This window comes from Cornus florida, unplaced genomic scaffold (assembly GCF_030987335.1).
Source record: "Cornus florida cultivar Cherokee Brave unplaced genomic scaffold, ASM3098733v1 CherokeeBrave_3.0.0_Hap2_Chr05, whole genome shotgun sequence".
Lineage (NCBI taxonomy): Eukaryota > Viridiplantae > Streptophyta > Magnoliopsida > Cornales > Cornaceae > Cornus > Cornus florida.
In genome coordinates this window covers 27,735,389-27,761,362 of record NW_026775575.1, presented here as the reverse complement: position 1 = coordinate 27,761,362, position 25,974 = coordinate 27,735,389, and the positions used below count along the sequence as shown (strand labels likewise).

General features: G+C 33.2%; 1 pseudogene; it reads right to left on the bottom strand.

Moving 5' to 3' along the window:
- Positions 1 to 593: 593 nt before the first annotated feature.
- The window catches only part of LOC132309108 (PR5-like receptor kinase), a 46,699-nt pseudogene continuing 21,318 nt past the window's right edge, over positions 594 to 25,974 (bottom strand).

The window sequence follows — 25,974 nt, the reverse complement described above, 5'->3', positions numbered from 1 at the left end:
TCGTACATGGATTACCATGAAGATCGAGATCATCAAGAACAGACAGGAGGTATGCATTTTTCAGATACTAATGACTTTCAGTTTCATTTGGTAATTCTAGCAAAGTGTTAATATGACAGAAACAATGTATGACAGAAGCTTCTCTTTGTATAAAAATCTTAAGATCGTTTATTAGTCAATCACACGACCACGTCAAGTTAGAAAATGATTTCACAAACAACCAATTTGAATTCTATGGTTTAGTTTGACTCTGCAAAATAGTGGAATAGTAAAGATCGGCAACTGAGATAGAAATTTCAGTTTGATAATTAAGCAACTTTTTTATACTTTTCAATGTCTGGTCCTAATTTATGCACTTTCAACGAAACTACCGGACCACAAATTAATCCATTTTGTTCATCTCCTATGGGGCGTGGTGTGAGGAAATGTGGAACATAATTGTTGAAAATTTGGAATGCTTAAATTTTTATTATCTTAAATCACTGTATACTATACCATTTTCAAATTCCTGATTCTGGAAAAGTGTGACGGGTCACATTTTTTCATATTCTTCTCAGGCTACACAAAAAATTGCAATGTACAACATGTTGATATTATTCAAAGTAAGTGCTATTCGAAAATAACAAAGAAGATTCTTCTTCCAACATAGGAGGAGAAGAAAAGATGGGTTTTGGTAGAATTCGCAATGATTGAAGACTTCCTTCTAACATTTCTACAACAGTAGTTATTGATGGGCGATTTGCCCGATTGGTCTGAATACACCACAAACTCACTATGGTCATTTTCCTTGTCGTTTCTTTTTCTTCTTCATCGTCAGTGGTAACACCAATAAGTCTTAAATCCTCATCGTGTTCCAACTGCTCATAAATGCAATCTGGAAAATATACTTCACTTGAATGGACTATTCCAAATTCAATATCTTTTCTTTCACCAACCATTTCAAGAACCATCATTCCATAGCTGTAGACATCAGATTTATGAGACTCCTCCGAAATTCCTAACCAATTGTTCCTCTTGCACCCACCATTGACATAACACTTATTTTCCTTTGCCCTAATTTAGCAAGGCCGAAATTAGCGATTTTGGGAGAAAAGTCATCATCCAAAAAAATGTTTTGAGGTTTTATGTCGAAATAAACAATCCTCGTTCTACAACCTCGGTGTAAATACTCTAGTCCCTGAGCAACACCAACTGCAATTTGGTACAATGTTTTGTAATCAAGATGACAGTTTGAATTCATAGATGTATTATCAGAGATGAACTTGTCCAAAGATCCATTGCTCATGAATTCATAGACAAAAGCTCTTTTATTCCCTTCATAACAAAAACCCAAAAGACTGACAAATTGATATGGGAATTTCGACTAATGCTGGCAACTTCGTTGATAAATTCCTCTCCGTCTCCCTTGGTCTCGCTCAAGACCTTCACTGCCACAAGCTGGCCATCTAATAGCTTTCCTTTGTACACGACACCATATCATCCTTGGCCTAATTTGTCTCTGAAGAAGTTGGTCATTCTTACAATATCTGAATAATTATACCGCTTTGAAACGTGGGATCCATAATTCCTAAAAAATGACTGGACATTTTGATCATTCATATTTAGAGCATTCATTCTTTCCTTCCTCCATATCAGCAGAACAGATATCAACATTAGTGCAGTCACACCCGCTATGATGTCTGCATGACAAGAGTTGAGAAATGTCATATATTCATATTTATATTAGATAAGCATCGTGTGTATATATATATATATATATCATAAATGGGCTTATGGAAGAGTAAATAGGCTGAAAGGTTATGCTGAAATATAGATTGCTTTAAACAATTATTAGGTCAGAGTAAAGAGAATTAGCTTAGTTTAACTAAAAGTATGCATAGTATATACTATATATAGAAAGATTGGCTTCCCTGAAGTGTTGAGCAAAATCAAAGGAGCACAAAGACAATAATTTTCAGTTATTATGTTACCTCCTACAATCTTCAGCAGTCTTCTAGTTGATCCTGCAATATAAGAGAAAAATTATTGGATGACTAGAGAATGTGAATACTCAAACTAAAATGTATAACACATTAGAAGGGAAAATAAAGATGATTCTGCTAACAGTTATAAGTTATAAAGGCCCGCCCAAACAACCAATTTTGTAGAAACGTATAGAATCGTACAATTCTGCGATTCTATCTCCGATTCTACCGATTCTACCCTGATTCTACAAATTGAATGATTTTGCTAAGATTTGGATCGATTTTGAATTGTAAAATCATGCGATTCTACGGCTCATTTTGACAACCATGGTTATAACAAATGTGGCACTATGTGATTGATAGTTAATTTTGTATTTACGTTTTTATGTTAAAAATTATGCTTAAAACTAAAAATAAAAAGATCAGAACTAGAAAAATAGATTCAGAAATCACTTTTAATTAAGGAGTAATTATATGCAATGTCAGGACATGCCCCGTGATAAATCTCTCTGTCTGTGACTAACAATATCTCCAAGTGTTAAATTGAGTAGGACAATAAATTCTTTACAGTCTTGTAGTCCAACGAGCATTAATGGGATAGTTAAATTTTTTTTTTTTCTCGAAATTTACCTTTTATTTTGTCAACTTCATATTGAATAAGTCCACCAGATTGTGAATCCGATTCTTAGTTTGCATGATAACATAGCATGAGAGCCAAACAAGCAATACAAATAAATAATTAAACATGAAGAAAGAGTGATTACCTGGGGGTGTTAACCATGGTGAAGTTGGGGCTGTAGCTGGAAAAGAAAAATGAAATTTTAAAAATAATTAGTTAATGTGTGTGTGTGTGTGTGTATACTGTTTTGGATATATACAACTCCTTGGAAAAAATAAATAAATGTAATAATAACAATAAAAAAGAGAGGGACATTAGATTATGTAAGATAGGCTTTCATAGAAATATTGAACCACTTGCCATTTATGAATGCCATGGTATGGGCATTTCCTTAGCAAGTCATTCAATCTTTCCCAAACCTCATGCAAAAGTTCTCCTTCCCCTTGAGAAAACTCTCTAATGGCGGTTCTCATTGAATTGGTCAAACTTACGAGGTAAAATTTTTTAACAACTTGGAGGCAAATTCAATAACTTCTTGGATACAAATGCAAAATGAATTTTTTCAAAAATTCATTTTGCATTTGTATCCAAGAAGTTATTGAATTTGCCCCCAAGTTGTTGAACCAGTGCTTTGCCTTATTTTTAAGAGTGAAAGGGAAGAAAAGTAACCTAAGAACTTCTTCCGGGACATTCATATACTTCACGGTGGAGCATATTTCAAGAAATTCATGAAGATGTTGATATGGTTCCTCATCATTTAAGCCATATAAAAGTAGACACATTTGAATAGTCTCGGGCTTAATTTCATATTGATTGGCCCCAAAATTAGGAAGCATAATACAAGTTGGTGCATGGTATTTATAGAAATTGTAATGATTACAAAGGATCAATGGAGGAATTGGAGCTTGGACTCCAGGAGGAAATTGATCAAAAGGAGGGTGTTCCATAAAATGTGGGTCTAAGTAACCGAGATTACCCTCTAAATTTTCCATTAGAATATCTAAGATGAATGTTAAGGAAAACACCGCACGACACCCCAGTAACACACCAACAAAAACAATAAAATCAAGCACTTCTCTTTCACATCAAGTCAATCAACAATCAACAATCCTCTACATACAATGATCCCATACTCCCATGCTTTGAACAATATGCAAGAAAAATTAAATTGCCTCCACGCGGGCTCACGATCTATCTAAGGAAATAAAGACTTGCATCCACGTGGGCTCACAATTTAACTAAAGAAAGAGTTTAGAAAAGCTCACAAAAGGGTCCTTAAGCAACTTTAAATTAATTTCAATTTTTTTTTTTTTTTTTTTTTTTTTTTTTTTTTTTTTTTTTTGCAATTTTTTTAGATTTTAGCTTTTTGTGCTTAGCTTAGCTTGGCTCTTTGCTTTTGCAATTCCCCTTTGCTTCACTTCTCTTAGCTCAATTCACCTAGTCAATCAAGAACAAACACAATAAGTAACCAGAGTAAAATAAAAATAAAGACAGGATCAAAATAGTACTAATTCCTAATTGATTTCCAAAATATGACGGTGCCAAATCCCTGGCAACGGCGCCAAAACTTGGTGCGCGCCTAGCACAAGCTGCAAAATGGAGTATAGTGTGGCCAAGTTTAAATTTAGAGATTACCACTGCCACTTCTAACTATAAATATAGCTAGGATGAGTAGGGATCGTCCCAAGGGAAATAAAGTGTATTATGCTTGGAAATCAAGGTCGAATTAGTAGGTCGAGTGATCAAAGATGTTTTGATTGGTTAATTAAACTATAATGTCAACTAAATAGATGCAAGGTAAAACAATTGAAATAGAGTAAAATGTAGAGAATATAAGAGAGGGATCTTGAGACTTAGAGGTCACCACTAAACATCACCTTCCTAGACACTCAATGTATAATAAACGAGGGGGATTATATGTTGCAATACTAGTGTGTGTCATTAATTGAATCAACAAGCATGGATGACTAATTAAGTATGCATTGTTGAGACAAACTAGTGAATAGCACAACATACCAAATTAAGCCATTATTCCTTCCTTTAAGTTCGCAATCAATACACATCATCAAATTAGAGAAATATACTATTTGCATTCATAAGTATGGAACATCAAACAACAAGCATGGATTGTCCTCCCATCTAAGAAATTAATGCTACTACACTACAACTAAGCTTAGGACATGAAAATTAAACTAATTATACTAAGGAAGAGGCTCAATCCATCAAGAAATGAGTATGAACCATCAAACAAACCACAAGAGTATTCCATTAAAGCACCATGCCTTAACAATCACTAAATTTAAAGCATCAACACACAAAGACATGCATCAATATCACAAAACCTAGAGATAAGCACATGAACATCTATTCTAGCATACATAAACATATGAATAGAATGAAATGATCAATTGGAAGTATTAAACTACACAAATCATTGTAGAAACAAGATTCATATATAAATCAAATGTCAAGACAAGAATCACAATACAAATCCCCTCAAAATACAAAACATCAAAGTCTAGGAGGCATGCTTAGGAGTATCTCTAGCCCCAAGAGAATGGTTTAGCCACTCATTGATGTAATCATCCAACCCTCAAGGGCTATCTCCATGGTAGGAATGATCTTCTTCTCCTAGATGGAAACCTTAGATGAGTGGAAGAACTCCCAAATGATGTGTCTCTCTAATCTCTACACTCCTCCAACCTCTCTTGTGCGTATGGTTCCTTTCTCTATGATTGTATTTATGTAAAATGACTCAAAATCCTTATATAGGTAGCTCAAGTGTCACACCCAATGGTCAGACCTCGTGCATTGGGACCTCCAAATGATTGCACCATGAGCACACCTTTTAATTGGCTGGAACTCTATTTTTTTCACACTTAAGGAGGTTCGATCGATCACAAGAGTGGTCAGATAGATCGAATCATGGCAATGCCTTTTTGATATAATGACAAATTTGAGATATTTTTGGGATATTTTGGGGAAAGGACAAAAGTAGTAGGTTGGGATAAGATCAAAGAAGTCCGATCGATCGAAGTAATGTTGGATCGATTGAAGATGGAAATTTCCTAAGGATAAGGAAAAGAGGTTTGATCCATCTTGGTATGGTTGGAACGATCAATGTGAGATCAATCTAAGTTTGGTCTGATCGATCGAAGATTCCTGTTTTCCACCACTTCACTTCCACTTTGCTCCTTTCTTCCACTGAGCTTGAGATTGCATCTTTTATGCTCTAATTCAGCTGAATTGACTTATTTTGGGGATAAGTACCTAAAAAGGGAAATGACATGAAATTAGACTAAAACGGGAAAATAAGATAGGATAAGGTCCTAGAATACCCAAGCATAAGGGGTTTAAATGTGCACTTTTCAGTGCTTATCATGAGACTTAGCGAGAGATTAGAGAGAGAATACACAAATTGGGAAAGTTCTTCCTCTTCTAGGATTTTCACCAAGGAGGAAGAAGATCAATTCTAGCATGGAGATAGCCCTTGAGGGTTAGATGACAACATCAATGAGTGGCTAAACATCATCTTGGGGCTATAAGCTTAGCAATCTTCGTGGATCGATATCCTTACTTAGCCATTTTTTACGTGAATTTGTGCTTCAGTTAAGGTTTATAATTGAGCAAGCTGTCAATTTTTGGTACCGTTGTCGGGGATTGCAATCGACTTTGTAATAAAAAAATTCAAAGACTAAATTTAGTTTGTTTGTAATTATAATTTTTGTATATATTTTTCTGTTTTTTATTTGTTTGCTAAGTGTTTTAAGTGCAAATTTGAAGAAAAAAAGGGCTGCTTTGAGGTGTTGATCAAGTGCTGAAAAATCCGAAATTTTTTGGAAATTCAGAGAATTTGCACCCCTTTGTAATTGTTTCAAGTTGATTTTTGCTGCACTTGAATTTTTGGTAATATTTGCTTTATATGGATGCATGCTATTTGCTTTATATTGATGCATGCTAGTTTATATAACTTCATTAGAAAGAACTCTTAGACAACGAAGAAGGAACCTTAGGGATCTCGGAAATTTAAGAGAACTTGAACTTTAAGTTGACAACATGGCTGAAAATTTAGAAAATATTAGAGATAATGTTAGAGTTGAAAATCCTAGAGTCAAAAATGCTGAAATTGGTAATGAAAATGTAGCACCCATGATTCTTAGGGACCATTTTATCCCATCAACATATACATCTCCATCTTATATTGTCATGCCCTATCATACCCCTAGTTTTCAAAAGGATATAATTAAAATTTAAATTTTATTTCTTGTGCATTTTTAGTTGTTTATGTGACTGTGTGTTATATGGTTTCATATTTATGTTTAATTAAATTAATTGTTTAATTGTAAGTGTGTGCTTAAGTGTTTTATTTATATTAAGTGTTGAATGAAATTATTTGTTATTTGATTTTGATGTGTACCTATTTTATTTTATTTTTATTTTATGTTTTTTTTTTAAAGGGATGGATTTGGATAATAGTAATGGACCACTCATTTGGCTCACATGGACTACTTGGATAGGATGAGTAACGGGTTTGAATATATTACCCATGGATGTTGGTACATATATATGTGGGTATATATGTATATTTATGAATTTTGGACTTATTAGTATATTAAATAATTATATTAATAAGTATGGTTAGTTTATTTATATATATATAGTATAAGTGAAATTTATATATATATATATATATATATATATATATGTACCAACTTTAAATATATGTATTATGTTTTGTTTTTATTTTTCTTTTATTCTTTTTTCTTCTCTTAGTATTAGACGTAGGTTATGAATAGGATTAGGGTTTGTTTTAAGCCTATATATACATATTAGGTTGTTTGTCAAGGGTTAGAAGAAACCCTATGCACGCCACTTTTTAGATACAGAGAGGTTTGAGAGAAACTGAGAGAGGAAGTTAGGGTTTTGGCCAAGGGTTGAAAGGCTAGACCAAGGAGGAAGGAAGAGGGTCTGCTTATGGATTAGAACCAGAGCAGTAGGAGGCTTGACGACAATCAGAGGTCGCCGGAAAGTCTAGGCAGAGGATGGTTAAAGGTTTCAATCCGAAACCTTAAAAGGCAAGTTCTATTTCTCATTCTTTTCCTTAGACCTGTGTTCTGTGCATGCCTAGATAGTCTTTAGGACTTAATCAGGCTTTAAAAAGGATGTTTTATGCATGTTAATTTAGAGTGTAAACTATTTTATGTCATGTTTAACTGAAATTATTTTATTACATAAATTGTTGCCGAATATGTTTTAAATTCTTGTTAGCAATGTGTACTGGAATTCTATGAGTTTCTAGAACCTTTGGGACATAGATTGAACCCTAGGAATTCTAATAAAAACAATACAGAGGCTCTGAATATTGCTGGAGGTGAAGAAGATGAACGGGATTAAGGATAAAGCTCTTAGGGAGAGAGAGCTGGCTCTCTGAGGAAGGGAGCCGGCTCCCTCATAGACAGAGCCGACTCCCACATGGAGGGAGTCAGCTCCTAGCACTATAGAGCCGGCTCCCACTTGGGGGGAGCCTGCTCCTATGAGGACAAAGCTGGCTCTCGAAGGTTGAGAGCTTGCTCTCGCGCTAGAACTTGCAGAAATTGTGTTTTTAAGTTCTGTTTGGCCGTTGGGAGTATTTTTAAGTTGTTTAAGATGCTGTGAATGATTTAAATAACTGTAATGGACATATAAAAATACTCAGAAGCATGAGTTATAATAATATGCTAAAGAATGGAACAACATGAATTTCAACAGTAGACTTTCATGTTGATTATGGAATAATGGATTTAATTGCTTACTAGTATTTTTGCAATCTAATGACTGTGATTATGATCTGATTGCAATTTTTATATTGGGGGCATAATACGCTATTGATTAGAACAATATGAAATTTTAAACAAATTAACTTGTTGTTAATAGATATAGAGGATTTAATTGCTTAATATTAGTTTAGCAATTTAAAAGGCTGTGACATGATTTTTAAATCTTGTAATTGACACATAATATGATTATATAAATATCAGATTTTTGTTAGTCTTGTTCTGGACTATAATTGATGAACTGTGTAATTCTGTTTCTATCAATTATATGGATTTTTATGGTTTATATGCACCGGTACGGGACGGTAGCATATTGGGTACGGATTAGATCAAAACGCTAACTCCTACCTTTTCTGGATTTTAATTGTTGAACTATTTTACCTGTTTTATCAATTATATGGATTTTGTGGATTATATGCACCGGTATGGGACGGTGGCATATTAGGTATAGATTAGATCAAAACGCTAACTCCTACTTATTTTGGATTAAGGATATGGATTTAATTATAACATTTAAATCCTAATTATATGTCGTATCTTGGCAACGAACAGTTGAGTGGCACTATATTGGTTTTGGATGGAATTTATATATATAATTATGGCACCTCGATATAAGCTTAAGTCTCAGGATCGACGGTTAGGGATCGTATATGCATTGGGATGCATAGTTGGCTATGATGGTTTGAGGTATACCCTGCTAGGTCTAGGTACTCATGCCCACTTCAAGTGCGTTTTGCAGGTTACCTACTAGTCAGGTTGAGACTAGCCTGTAGTCCAGTGAGAGTCATTTAGTGGAGATATATATATAGTTATGGTCTATATAGTTATTATTGAGTTATTTAGGATGTATCTACGTATCGAGTCTCTGCTTGGACTGTAGTAGAGTAGAACTTATTTGTGGGCCTGACCTACCATTATTTTTCAGGTATTCGTCAGGAGTAGGGATTGTTCATGCTGAGAGGGATCGTCTACTTCACTCTTCCAGATTAATTACATAGAAGTTTCTTTACGTTCTAGTGTTTTGATTAAATCACTTGTTCAGTTGGGATTTTCTAGAGGTCCACATAGTATGGATTCCCGAGTTTTATTAGTATGAAAAGATTGGTTGTACCATAATATTTTCTTATTTATAAAAATTTATTCTGAGGCTTTTATTATTGGATTATCATTTTAGTTTTCTTTCAGCCATTTTAATTATTCCTGTTTATCATATGTATATTCCATATTCGATTATTGTCATTTATTTTTTTTATCTTCAGGTATTCGGGCGTGGGCATGGCCAACCCACATTCAGAAATCCGGGGGTATCACAATTGGTATCATAGCACTCTAGGTTCTAATGTCCTTAGGAGTGTCTTTTGTTATATGACTTCCGCGTTGCGTCTTTTAAAACTTAGAGCCATATTAGGATTCGTTGTACTATATTTTCGGTTCATTAGAAGGAGCGGATGTCAATTATATTCTATATCACAGAATGGTTGACACTGGGAGAAGGATTGGGTCTAAGGCGAAAGTGATAGAGACCCAAAGGCGTAAAGGAGTACGTTATCGAGTTCTTTGCCAAAAGCAGAACTTGGGATCGAAGGTTTAGTTCCGGGGTTGGCATTATTTGGAAAGTATAAGCCAAGGAAGGATTAAGGTGTATATATTAGGTCACTGCATATCGGGGCCAACATAACTTCAGTTGATCTCAAAAAGGAAACAATCGAGGGGTAGTGTCCGAAGAGGATCCTAATAGAGGAGATTTCAATGTATCCAAGAAAGAGGATACTAATTCACGAAGATGAAAGATCGCACGAGGGTGATCTTATTCGCTAGTAGTATAGTGAAAGATGCTAGTAGAGTTGGTGTTGGATCAATCTACATATATTTAACTTTTGTATTATCTTTAAAAGAGGTATATAAAAAATACTCTTCAGGAGTTTAGGAATCGGATGGAGTTCTTATCAGAACGAAGCAATGATTTTATATCACGTTCCAGAGAGTATGGAGATTAGGTTGTGACGTTCTAAGTTGCTTTATAAAGCCACGTTAGACAGTTTGCATTCCACGTATAAAAAGGATGAGGGTTAAGCCTTTGGTATTTGCTTAGGCAAACAGATGTTGCTATTAAACTATGTTTAAAGATTATGTTTCAAGGTTGGATGGTTACCTACGAAACTAAAAAAAAAGGAAAATTGTGAACCAATCTGGTAAGGTTGATTCCAAAGGAGACTTTCGTTTCTAGAAAGAATGATGTCTTAAGTAGGATTATATTTTGTTTTATTGTGTGTATTATATGTGTTTTATTTTCGTTAATTTTTCAGGATTGGAAATATGGTTTAGTTGGGGACACAAGTATGTGATTAGCCAACTATTGTTTTTAATAACATGGAGTAATAGCACTAGTTACGCTTAGAGTGTGAGCATGTGGTAATAGGATTTGGTAAATATACATAAATCTAGCCAATCTATTGGACCTGGGCATGCGTCATTATGGTATGTTATTTGGGATGGGATAGTGAAACAATCACTATGAGTCAAATAATCTAGTACGATTAGTTTGTTATACTTTACGCTAGGTATGGATTCGTATCATATTACAACGCCATGATAATGGTGGTTGTTAATATTTCGGTATTCGTGAGGTTATGGTAAATAAAGACCACTGTAACGCCACAATGGTTTATCAGAGTGTCGGAGTTGTAGAACATTTTCTTGGAAATTTCAAGAATTGTTTCCAAGTCGGAAGGAGGATTTAGTACAGGTTTAAGTACTTATTAGAATAACGCCAAGCGAGGATAGTAGACTGACTAAATCTTCATCAGTCTATTCTTAATGAAGAATTTTATTCATGAGGGCGTGTCTTTAGGAGGAGTTACTGGGGTTGTATATTGAGGAGGAAACAGAGTCTCTTCACTTACACAAATAATATGGAATTTTTTTTTTTTTTTTGGGTCACAATTTGCAACAAATAGTTGTTACTAGGAAATTAGTGACTATTTGGAGGATAGAAAGATTCCATATTCTTTTGAAGTTAGACAGGAAGTCTAATAGATACTTACTTGTGTTAAGAAGTAGGGTGTGTCAACGACATAAAGGTGCGACCGAACACCCATATAAGGAAGAGGTGCACAGTGCGTGTGGAAAAGTCATAGTTAGTTGACTTTCGATGAATAAAATTATCGGTTGATGTTCATTATCGGTAAATTTATCACGGATCAGCGGTGCATGGATTCAGTTGCAAAATTAGCTTTTGATGATGCTCCAAATTAAACGATGGGTGCAGATGGAAGCTGGTGATACCAGACTAATGGTACTTTTTGTAGAGAATGCAAAGACTGAGTTTCATAACTCTTAGTTTTTGTTCATCCTGGTGGAAATATAATGTTTCACGGTATGGAATGGCTTTTTGGAGGACAGATAGGAGGGGGGACAAATTGATTTTGTCTTCAATTCTAATATTTATTAGATAATCGAGCTGGACCATCAGAGATCACTAGATCATTGCAACCATTTTCTATACTAAAATGGAAATGATAGAGCATTTTCCACGGATTCAGTTGAGAGATTGCTAATTTTACATAAGGGCCAGGATTCTGGTTGGGACATTGGTTGACTGATAAATTCAATCAGTTTCATTTGGTCTATTCTGAACTGGTAAGATATCAATTCATACAAATAGAATGGATCATGAGACGTCTTAGATGGATATAAGTGGTGATTCACACTTTGCATTAAGTTCTGTCTGGTGGACGGGAATATGGAAGTGGACGTTCTCAACAACCGATATGATATTTAAATCTTTCGTTTAGTTATTAAGTTACCAGTTGAAGTTTTTTTTTTTAGCTTGTGTAATAATAACACTTGCTAGTACCAAAGAAATTAAGGAGGTCAACTTCAAATATCGGAGCTGACCTTAGTGGAGGTGTTACCTTACTCAAATAGAGATTAAGGTACTAGAGGAGGATTAGTAGTTTCTGTAAATGATGTCGGAGTGAATGAAAGGTATCATTCGTAAATTTTTCTCGATGCACTTATATGGTTATAAGGTACATTAAGACATCGAATGTCAATTCTAGTGAATAAGTTTGGGTAGAGACATGTACATGACTGTCTATGAGAGTAACACTTGTTAGAAATGTGAAAATTTGATAATCAGATATCATTGGAGATTTTTGCCACTTCCCGTTGGGCGTAGGACTAATCAGGACTGGATGGTCGGTAGGAATTATCGACATTGAATTGGAATTTTAATTCCATATAGGTTAAAGAATGCTGGATTGAACAGGTTCTCTTAGTGACATTGTTCGAGTAGTGTTCACTTTGGAGCTTTATATCAGTTCTATCGCATTGATAGTAGTGTTATAGCATGTGGATGTCCATTATAATGGATGAAAAGTGCTATTTAGAAGGAGCTTTAGGAGGATTTTGGAGCAGTAATTTTGCTTCATATCTCTAGATAGAGGATTTGATCGAGAACGTAAATTTGATCATGGAGGATATGCTTGGGATATATACCCAAGGTTTTCATGGATAATTGGAAGTGTTTAATTCGCTTTTCAGATTTTTGTCTATCATATTGTTGGCACAGGGCGGTTAGTATTATAACGTTTGAGGTTTTATATGTTGTATAGTGCAGACCTCTCACCTATTGGTTTCACATGAAAGTAAGGGTTGTACAATTTGACCTTGAATTTATTAACGGATACATCGGAAAGAACTACTCTCCTTTTGTAATGGATTGCACGCAGTTTGGAGGCAGCAGTAGGATGTTGTAAATAGTTGAACTCATACACTAGAGTTTTCTATCAGGAAACGGTTGTTTGAGATATATTCCATATAGGAAGCAATATTTTTTTTGGGGGGGAAGGTCAGTTTTTACGTATTAAATTGACTTTTCACAGATTGTGTGTATTAGTTGAGGCAGTAGCCTATAAATTAGCGTTACCAACTAGTTAGCGCTGGATGCATAGGAATTTTGTGCGTATATTATATGGAACTTAGAGGAATAGGGATCGTTACCCTTAACTAAATATTGGGTAAGATTGGATCGTTGTTAGATACAACCTAGGAGTTGTACATTTATGGGGTTTCTTAAATATATGAACCTTGTATATTGTTGGATGCGTTGGAATTTGGTGGAGCCCATACAAAGAGGCTGTGCCCACACGAAACTGAAAATAAATTTTGAATGACAATAATTCAGAGTTTCATGAATTCCGAGGACGGAATTCCTTTTGTTAGGGGGCAAGAATGTAATACCCCTAGTTTTCAAAAGGATATAATTGGAATTTAAATTTTATTTCTTGTGCATTTTTAGTTGTTTACGTGGCTATGTGTTATATGGTTTCATGTTTATGTTTAATTGACTTACACTACAAGAAAAGAGGGCTTTTACGACATAGTATTTACGGGGCTTCTTTATTTTGCCTCGTGATTACCACTATTTACGGAGTTTTTAAAAGAATCCTCGTAATTGTTACGTTATAGGACATGCTTTCACGAGGATTTTATAGAATCGTCGTAGAAAAATATTTTTACGGCGTATTAAAAAGCCTGTGAATATTTAGATATATTTACGGCATATTTGTACACCTTTAACAGGATAAATGTTCCTCGTGGATAAATTTCACATCTAAGGCGTCTTTTTTGCCCCGTGGATAAATTTCATATCTACGGCGCCTTTTTTGCCCCGTAAATAAGCAATACAATAAGTTCTTTTAAGGCGCCTTTTTTGTCCCGTGGATAAATTTCACATCTAAGGCGCCTTTTTTGCCCCGTGGATAAATTTAACATCTAAGGCGCCTTTTTTGCCCCGTGGATAAATTTCACATCTGCGGTGCCTTTTTTGCCTCGTAAATAAGCAATACAATAAGTTCTTTTAAGGTGCCTTTTTTGGCTCGTGAATAAATTTCACATCTAAGGCGCCTTTTTTGCCCTGTGGATAAATTTCACATATAAGGCGCCTTTTTTGCCCCGTGGATAAATTTCACATCTACGACGCCTTTTTTGCCCCGTAAATAAGCAATACAATAAGTTCTTTTAAGGCGCCTTTTTTGTCCCGTGGATAAATTTCACATCTAAAGTGCCTTTTTTGCCCCGTGGATAAATTTCACATCTAAGGCGCCTTTTTTGCCCCGTAAATAAGCCCCACTGCATTTTTTTTGGCATAGTACGCCCCCACCACATCCCCAATACCTAAAAAAATGGACAGCGGAAAAATTTTGCGCCCAAAAATTTTTTGCCCATGATTATTTTATTTTGCAAAAACTATAAAGTGGTATTAAACTACATCATTTTATGTAAAAATAATAATAAACCTAACATTGTAAATCATTCTCTTCATCAATTGATCTAAAAAAATAAAGTGGTATTATTTTTTTGTTCTTTTTCTATATCTTTTTTTAATGGGGTTTTGGGGAGATGTATTTAATTTCTTGAATATGAGTTGGTCAAAAGAAATATGACTAGCCTTGTAGGACTTTTCATGCTTTGAAATTTATGACACTAGTAGTTGCAGAACTACCTTATTTATTGATGTTGTTGTGTTTTTATGCATCTAAGAATAAAAATGACAACAAACTGAGGTTATGATAAATTTCGTTAAATTAGTAAATTTATGACACTAGTAGTTGTAGAACCGCCTTATTTATTGATGTTGTTGTGTTTCATTCCTTTTCCCTTCTACTTGTTCCCTGGCCATTTAGAATGCGTCTTACAAATTTGTTCAATTTGTTCAAATGATTCACTCATAATTAATAGGAGAACTTCTGTTCAAATTTGCTCATTCCTTTGTTCCAGCCATATAGTTATGATGATATTAAGAGAATAAATCCTAGTAGAAAGAAGCAAAAGTCTGGTAAGAGTAATCTATTCACATAATAAAAGTTAATTTGTGGTAGAGTTTTAGAAAAATTATTTTATTTTATATATCAATTAATAAATATTTTTTATATTAATAATTCTTGTCTAAGTAGATTTTTTTATTAAAAAAATCATAATAATAAATAGAAAAATAGGTTAATTTAAATTTTATTATGTAAATTTTATTGTTTTAAATAAATTTTATATAAATAAATAAATACTTAAATACTGAAACTCTTTGCACATCTAATAATAATATAGATAAAAAATCTTTTTATATCAATAAATAAATATTTTTTTTATAAGAAACTCATAGTAAGAGCTAATTTGTGGTAGAGTTTTAGGAAAATTATTTTATTTTATATATCAATTAATAAATATTTTTTAAAATTAATAATTCTTCTCTAATTAGATTTTCTTTTATTAAAAAAATCATAATAATAAATAGATAAATATGTTAATTTAAATTTTATTATGTAGATTTTAGTATTTTGTAGAGTTTTTTTTTAAAAAAAAAAAAAAAAACTCTTTTCATATCAATTAATAAATATTTTTTTATATAAACAAATACCGAAACTCTTTGCATATATTAAAGAAAATCAAATTATACGAGTATTATTAATATAAAAAAATATTTATTAATTGATATAAAAAATAAATTTTAAAAAAATTTCTATAAAACTTTTACACAATTTACCTATTTGTCTATATATTATAAGTTTTTTTTAATAAAAGTAAATTTAATTAGACAAGAATTATTAATATAAAAAATATTTATTAATTGATTTAAAAAGAGTTTCTATATAAAATTTTAACACAAATTATCTATTTATTTATTTATTATGAGTTTTTAATTAAGAAATCTAATTAGACAAGAATTATTAATATAAAAATAATTTATTAATTAATATAAAAAATGAAATAATTTTTCTAAAACTGAACCACGAACTATCTTTTATTTTGAGTTTTTTTTAACAAAAGGTAATCTAATTAGACAAAAATTATTAATATAAAAAAATATTTATTCAGTACAAGAAAAATAGTTTTTTACCACGTATTTTTTTGCCACGGTTTTAAAATAATCTTTGACACGGTTTTAAAATAATCATAATAAAAAATATACTATTATTTTAAACTGTGATAGAAAAGTTTTTTACCACTATTAATGAAAAATGTAACTGAAATCATGGTAAAAAGTGAAATATTTTCACTTATCATTTGGCAGGCCGTGAAATTTTCACTTATCATTTGGCGGGTCTTATTCCCGCTGGTGCAATAAAGTCACTTCTCTTTCTGAAAAAACCCTAGCCTCTCTCTCTATTTCTATCTCTATCTCTCTGTGTCTCACGCCGAGGCACCACCACCATCAACCCACATCCTCACACCATCACCAAGCCCTCGCTCTCTGTTCGAACCCCACTGCCCCAAGCTTCTCTAGCCGAACCTCTTGGCCGCCGCTGCTACTCTCTCCTCTCTTCTCGGTCTTGCTTTCTCTGGCCGATTCTCGGTCAAAGAGAAACCACATCTCGCCACCGGCCACCACATTTCCAGTTCCGGTCGTCTTCTCCAGCCAAAAATTTCAGGCCGAGTCTCTCTCTCTCGTTTTTCTCATTTTTCTCTCGGGTAAGCTCTCTTCAACTTGAAATTTGACTTTTGGACTTTGATTTTGGAATGGGAATTTAGAATTTCCTACATATATCTGTGGTTGTGTTTATTAGGGCTGTGAATGTATAAGTCTGTGATGTGAAAAAAGGAGGAAGGGCTATGGTAATGGAGAATGGACTAAAAAAAAAATTCTGTGAAGGGCTTGTCCCTGATTTTTGAAATTGAGGTTAACGATGAATTGAATTGAAAATTCTAAATTGAATTGAATTGAATTGCAACTTCTTGGGCCTTTAAATTTCAGATTATATATATATAGCCTTGTGTTGTATAAAAAATTCTGGACTGTACTTGAATTCATAAAAACTGTGAGATGATTTTGATATAAATTCATCTCTGTGACTATGCTTTTGAACTGAAATGGGGCTGTGAAATTTAAACTGAAATGATGTATATATCTTATTGCCATGTTGAAAATTCTATGAAGCTTGAGACTATGTTTTGATAGATACCCATACATTGTTTTCTTTTGTTTGAACTTAAAAATATTTATAGCTATCTTTCTCAATGGAACTTTTATTAATTTATTTGTATTGTTGAATCTCAGCCCTCTTGACATCACTTTGTGAAAACTAGAATGGTGCACCAATTAGAATTGGCGGCATTTCTTGAAAACAAAAAAAGCTATGCCATCACCATTTATATCCCCATGTTTGTGTAGATTTTTCTAGTTATTTTTTTTTAATCCTTTAGGCGCTTGAACATAACACAGATTCTCCATTTTCAGAACTAATGATCAGTAGGTTCTTTTTTCTCTTGATACTTCACATAATGGGATTTCACTGGCCTGAGATAGGTTTTGTTGTACAAGTCCTATGGGGCATTTTTTTAAGGCGTGACTGGGTTTGTTGGATCCAAAGAAGCCCCATGGTAGTCAAGGCTCTGCTACAGTATCTTATTCCATGATAGGTGAAGCCCTATAATAGGCACTCACAAAGGCATTAGGTCTTCTGTAGTAGGCTTCAAGATTAAGAAAGCTCGAATTAATTTTTTTAGTCACTTATTCATATATCTTCTTTATTTTCAAATGCCCATTTATTAATATGATATTCAGCTTGGAATTCTTAGGCTTATGTTTGACTACTTGAATTACATTTGTTTAGGGCTTGATTCTGTTATTTTTTATAATTTAATACATGTTTGCACTTTGCAGCCTTCTGTTACTGTACATTTCCATTTTTTATTTAGTTGAGTGCACTTGCAAATTTTATTTATGCCAAATTGCATCTTTGTCAGAAGCTTTTTTCTACTTGCTTTTAATTCTTCTTTTTCATTTGTTCCCTTCTCTCTTGATCCTAAAAGTTGATGGAAAGTTTTTAATTTGCATAGCATTTTTTATGGTCGTTTATTCGATTTTTATATGGAATTTTAGGAAATTTTTATTTTTAAGCCAGTAGCTGGTGCACCACCAACTGCCACCTAGGAAGCACCTATACTTCTACAAGAGTGACGTACCCATGTTGTGTTGGACACTAATATTTCTCAGATACTCATGGATGAGTGTTCGATTCCTATACGTATTATAATTTTGAAATATATTTTAAAATTTCAACCACGTACCGATACTTCTCATATACATATTTAGCAAGTTTTGAGAATTAGAATGTAACTTTTCAAAGAATAATATCATAGTATAATTGTTAAGAAAAGTTTAACATTTATTCGAAAATAGAACTTAATTTATCCATACAATATAACTCTCAACTCTTGTTTTGTTTGTTAATCATAATATTTTATAAATAAATGTTAACAACAATACTTGTGAAAAAAAAAAAGAAAAGATATGCTAATAACAATACATATAACATAAACAAATATTATTTAAAAAATTTCATAGATGCATATATATTGATTTTTATACATATCTACGTTTATTCAATTTAATCATGCTATAAAGCCAAAATCTCTCTATATATTCATAACCACCACCACCACCAACACCACCTTTGCTTGCTTTTCTTGTCACTTATGCTAAAGAAATGCAGTTTGGCTTTCTTATATGAAGTTAGTAAACCAGAATATCATGTTTATCGCTTTTGGAAAAGGAAAACTTGTAATTGAATAAGGCATTAAACAACTTTAAATATGGCTAGGTTTGGTAAGATGAATAACACATTTTCTTGCAACATAAAAATATATAGGTTTTAAATTTATTTTCCGCGATCAAGATTTTTTAAGAAGATAAACATCTTTATGCATTGACTCTTTCCTAATTGGATACTTTGCATAGGTTCATGTGATAAGACCACATAAGATACAAGGAATTTATGCTAGCATCATCCCAGCTATTCATTAAAAGGAAAAAAGAGATTCCAAAATACTTTTGCCATGTAGAGAGCCATAGCAACGAATAATGATATTAATTTCAAAGAAAGAGGGAATTCTCAAAGACCTACTAGTTCATTATTCTTACTCAGACCTATAAAGAGACTACAGAGAAGGGGGTCCCTTTAAGGGAATTCTCAAAGACCTACTCGTTCATTATTTAGTGTGTCCAGTTCTCTTTGTGACCCCAACAAGGTTTATGACTTCGTCTTGGAACTAAAAAAGAGGTTTGGGGTGAATTAGGAGGATTGCTTCACCTCAAGATGCAAATTAGATACTGCTGTATGTGTTCTTGTTTATGTAGTCTTTTGTGTTCTTAGGATGGTGCACTATTTGGTTACAATAAAGGGTATACTTAAGTTGTGTCCTTGGGATAATTCCTGTTAAAGAATTTGGAAAAGTCACAGATCTTTATGTAGCTCTTGTAATTTTCATTTTTATTCAGAAAAAAGTGCTAGCTGTTGTAGAAAAAAGGGAAATAAATAAACTTTGGCGTGCTTGCTTGGTTTCAGATGAAGTTTACATTATAACGAGTTAAAAAATGGTCTAATAACTACAATGATTCCTCTTAATAAAAATCAGTTTTAAAAGACAGATTAGGGAAGTGAGATATATATATAACAAAATAAAAAGAGGGCTATAAATTCATTTTATTAAGAGGCGAGTACCCTAGTGGATAAATAAAAATGATTTTGAAGTGAGAGCGTGTGCATATATCAACGTATATATATGTACACACACAATATATAGTAATAAGTTTTGGGTTTGATATGATTAATTAAAATGGTTAATTGGCAGGGGAAGGAGGCATTGGTGGATCACTTTAAGAAGTCAACGTTTCGGTGTGATACGAATGAGTTCCTGCTTGTGTGTTTCAGCCCAACAAGAGATGGTTCTGGTAAGTGGGTGAAACAAAATTTGGTTGGGAAGCATATATATATATATATATATATATATATATATATATATATATATATATATATATTAATTAATTAATTAAGGGTTTAGTTTAGGGTACCATATCATTGGAGTATTTGGAGCAAGCGCCGCAAATAAACACTATAATAGTTCCTATGTGGTTTGTTTAATGACTTTTAAGTATTAATTCATCTTTTCTATTCCTACATCATCTTTATTACTAATTTGATGAGCTTTTCATTTTTTTTTGGTAAAAAAAATTTAGGTGGAGATTTGATATCTGGGGTTACATTGGCTGCCAAGTTTATCAACCCTGCTATTCGAGTTTTGGCTGCTGAATCAATGGGAGCACCTACTTGCTTGGATTTTGTACTGTGGAAAATGAGGTGGTGTTTTTGAAAAGTGTAGATTGAAACTTAATTGTTAGGAAATTGATTATTTATTTATTTTTTTTTGCAAATGAATTTACTTCCTATTTTGGCACATTGATCAATCATGAATTCTTGAATTGTAAAAATATTTTAAGTCTTTTGATATGTTTAATGTGGTATTTCAAGATATTTTTTTGGTTATGGTTATTGACATTAACATATAGAATTGAAATTATGAATGTGTTGATATATTTTTGAATTAAATGATAGTTGAAAATTGATGCCAATTGCAGGTTGTGTGAATGATTAGGTAGCATTTAAGGGTAATGTTATATATATATGTATATATATATATATATATTTAATTAATACCCATTGCAGGTTGTGTGAATGATTAGGTAGCATTTAAGGGTAATATTTTATATATATTTTTTTTAAAAAAATTATGTTATCTACGGGGAGCTTGAAACCCCCGTAAATATTATTTACGGGTAGTTACAATTCGCCGTAGAAAACTTTTTTTAAAAAACAAATTATGTTATCTACGGGGAGCTTGAAACCCCCGTAAATATTATTTACGGGTAGTTACAATTCGCCGTAGAAAACATTTCTACGGCAGTTATATTTTGCCGTGGAAAAGTTTTCTACGACAGTTACAATTCGTAGTGGAAAACGTTTCTAAGGCAGTTACAATTCGCCGTAGAAAACATTTCTACGATAGTTATATTTTCCCGTAGAAAAGTTTTCTACGGCAGTTATATTTTGCCGTAAAAAAGTTTTCTACGGTAGTTACAATTCGCCGTAGAAAACGTTTCTACGGCAGTTATATTTCGCCGTAGAAAAAATTGAGTATTTACGGAACTCTCATACACGAGGGCCTAGAATACGCCGTGAATACGTTTCTACGGCGTTTTTGGCCCCTCGTAGAAGCCCTTTTTTCTTATAGTGTTAATTGTTTAATTGTAAGTGTGTGCTTAAGCGTTTTGTTTACATTAAGTGTTGAATGAAATTATTTGTTATTTAATTTTGATGTGTACCTATTTTATTTTATTTTTATTTTATATTTTTTTTAAAAGGGATGGATTTTAATAGTAGTAATGGACCACTCACTTGGGTCACATGGACTACTTAGACAGGATGAGTAACGAGTACGGATACATTACCCATGGATGTTGGTACATATATATATGGGTATATATGTATATTTATGAATTTTGGACTTATTAGTATATTAAATAATTATATTAATAAATATGGTTAGTTTATATATATATATATATATATATATATGTAGTATAAGTGAAATTTATATATATATATTTATGTACCGACTTTACATATATGTATTATGTTTTGTTTTTATTTTTCTTTTATTCTTTTTTCCTCTCTTAGTATTAGACGTAGGTTATGAATAGGATTAGGGTTTGTTTTAAGCCTATATATACATATTAGGTTGTCTGTCAAGGGTTAGAAGAAACCCTATGCACGCCACTTTTTAGATACAGAGAGGTTTGAGAGAAACTAAGAAAGGAAGTTAGGGTTTTGGCCAAGGGTTGAAAGGCCAGACCAAGGAGGAAGGAAGAAGGTCTGCTTATGGATTAGAACCAGAGCAGTAGGAGGCTTGACGACAATCAGAGGTCGCCGAAAATTCTAGGCAGAGGATGGTTAAAGGTTCCAAACCGAAACCTTAAGAGGCAAGTTCTATTTCTCGCTCTTTTCCTTAGACCTGTGTTCTGTGCATGCCTAGATAGTCTCTAGGACTTAATCAGACTTTAAAATGGATGTTTTATGCATGTTAATTCAAACTGTAAACTATTTTATGTCTTGTTTAACTGAAATTGTTTTATTACATAAATTGTTACCGAATATGTTTTAAATTCTTGTTAGCAATGCGTACAAGAATCAAAGTTTCTAAAACCTTTGGGACATAGATTGAATCTTAGGAATTCTAATAAAAACAATACAAAGGCTCTAAACATCACCAGAGGCGAAGAAGATGAGCGGGGTTAAGGATACGGCTCTTAGGGAGAGAGAGCTGGCTCTCTGAGGGAGGGAGCCGGCTCCCTCATGGACAGAGCCGGCTCCCACATGGAGGAAGCTAGCTCCCAGCACTACAGAGCCGGATCCCACTTGTGGGGAGCCAGCTCCGATGAGGACAGAGCTGGCTCTCGAAGGTTGAGAGCTTGCTTTCGCACTGGAACTTGTAGAAATTGTGTTTTTAAGTTCTGTTTGGCCGTTGGGAGTATTTTTAAGTTGTTTAAGATGCTGTGAATGATTTAAATAACTGTAATGGACATATAAAAATACTTGGAAGCATGATTTATAATAATATGCTAAAGAATGGAACAACATGAATTTCAACAGTAGACTTTCATGTTGATTATGGAATAAAGGATTTAATTGCTTACAAGTATTTTAGCAATCTAATGACTGTGATTATGATCTGATTGTAATTTTTATATTGGATGCATAATACACTATTGGTTCGAACAATATGAAATTTTAAACAAATTAGCATGTTGTTAATAGATATAGAGGATTTAATTGCTAAATATTAGTTTAGCAATTTAAAGGACTGTGACATGATTTTTAAATCTTGTAATGGATGAATAATATGATTATATACATATTAGATTTTTATTAGGCTTGTTCTAGACTATAATTGATGAACTGTGTAATTCTGTTTCTATCAATTATATGGATTTTTATGGTTTATATGCACCGGTATGGGACGGTGGCATATTGGATACGGATTAGATCAAAACGCTAACTCGTACCTATTCTGGATTTTAATTATTGAACTGTTTTACCTGTTCTATCAATTATATGGATTTTGTGGATTATATACACTAGTATAGGACGGTGGCATATTAGGTACAGATTAGATCAAAACGTGGCTCTCGAAGGTTGAGAGCTTGCTCTCGCGCTGGAACTTGCAGAAATTGTGTTTTTAAGTTCTGCTTGGCCTTTGGGAATATTTTTAAGTTGTTTAAGATGCTGTGAATGATTTAAATAACTGTAATACACATTTAAAAATACTTGGAAGCATGATTTATAACAATATGCTAAAGAATGGAACAATATGAATTTCAACAATAGACTTACATGTTGATTATGGAATAAAGGATTTAATTGCTTATTAGTATTTTAACAATCTAATGACTGTGATTATGATCTGATTGTAATTTTTATATTGGATGCATAATATGCTATTGGTTAGAACAATATGAAATGTTAAACAAATTAACATGTTGTTAATAGATATAGAGGATTTAATTGCTTAATATTAGTTTAGCAATTTAAAGGACTGTGACATGATTTTTAAATCTTGTAATGGATGCATAATATGATTATATATATATCAGATTTTTGTTAGGCTTGTTTTGGACTATAATTGATGAACTGTGTAATTCTGTTTCTATCAATTATATGAATTTTTATGGTTTATATGTACCGGTATGGGACGGTGGCATATTGGGTATGGATTAGATCAAAACGCTAACTCCTACGTATTCTGGATTTTAATTGTTGAACTGTTTTACCTGTTTTATCAATTATATGGATTTTGTGGATTATATACACCGATATGAGACGGTGGCATATTAGTTACGGATTAGATCAACACGCTAACTCGTACTTATTCTGGATTAATGATATGGATTTAATTATAACATTTAAATCCTAATTATATGTCGTGTCTTTGCAACAAACAGTTGAGCTGCACTACATTGGTTTTGGATGGAATTTATATATATAATTATGGTACCTCGATATGAGCTTGAGTCTTAGGATCGATAGTTAGGGAGCGTATATGCATTGGGATGCATAGCTGGCTATGATGGTTTGAGGTATACCCTGCTAGGTCTAGGTACTCATGGCCACTTCAGGTGCGTTTTGTATGTTGCCTACTAGTCAGGTTGAGAGCGGCCTGTAGTCGAGTGAGAGTCTTTTAGTGTGGATATATATATAGTTATGGTCTATATAGTTATTGTTGAGTTATCTAGAATGTATCTGTATATCGGGTCTCTGCTTGGACTGTAATAGAGTAGAACTTGTTTGTGGGCCTGACCCACCATTATTTTTCAGGTATTCGTTAGGAGTAGGGATTGTTCGTGCTGAGCAGTGATCGTCTACTTCACTCTTCCAGATTAATTACATAGAAATTTCTTTATGTTCCAGTGTTTTGATTTAAGTCACTTGTTCAGTTGGGATTTTCTAGGGGTCCACATAGTATGGATTCCTGAGTTGTATTAGTATAGAAGGATTGGTTGTACCAGAATTTTTTTGTTATTTATAAAAATTTATTCTAAGTTTTTTATTATTGGATTATCATTTTAGTTTTCTTTCAGCCATTTTAATTATTCCTATTTATCATATTTGTATTCCGTGTTCGATTATTGCCATTTGTTTTTTATATCCTCGGGTATTCGGGCGTGGGCACGGCAACCGGCATTTGGAAATCTGGGGGTATCACACGCCCAATGTTGATGCACATTATTATAAAATCAAATTCAACATAATCCAAATATTTCCATCTTAGCATGGGTTTGATAATGAGGACCCTTACAAATATCTTGACGAGTTTTTAGAAATCTGCCCTACCATCAAGATGAGGGACTTTCCTTAACAAGCACTTCATATGCGTATATTCCCGTTCTCTCTAAAAGATAAGGCAAAATATTGGTTGAACTCCCTTGTTACAAATTCTCACTATATGGGCCCAATTGCAACAAGAATTTCTCAAAAAGTACTATTCTGTGGGTAAAACCAATCAAATGCGTCGTTCCATTCTTAGCTTCTCCCAAATAGATGGGGAACAATTCTATGAGATGTGGGAAAGATTCCAATATCTTGTTAGGAAGTGTCCACACCACCAAATTCCAAAATGGCAATTGGTGCAAGCTTTCTATGATGGTTTAACCGAACCACATAGACAATTAATTGATTCTTCTTATGGGGGTATGTTTATGTCCAAAAATGCAGATGAAACATGGATTTTTCTTGACAATATGAGCAATAATTTCATTCAACATAATTCTCGTAGAGCTCCTACTCTAGTGTTGGAATACCATTAATTCCGTGCCAACCACGGACTCTAAGGGAAGAATCATCTTAAGTGGATGTCATAGCACATAAAGTTTTTCAGTTAGTGGCACCACATCTATCCTCTTCTCAAAATTCTTTATCGAGTGCTATGTGTGCATCTTGCACAAGCACTTTTCATCTAGAAGAAGATTGCCCCACACCGGAGCAATTTTCTGGAGGTACACAAGAGCAGGCCAATGCCATGTTCTCTCGTCCTAGACATAATTCGTATTCTAATACATACAATCCGGGATGGAAAGATCACCCGAATTTTTTGTGGAAGTAATTAGTCCCACAAAATTCAACATTCCAAGGTCATGGGCAACAAAATCAATCTAATGTTCAACCTATGAACCGGTCATTCCAAGTTT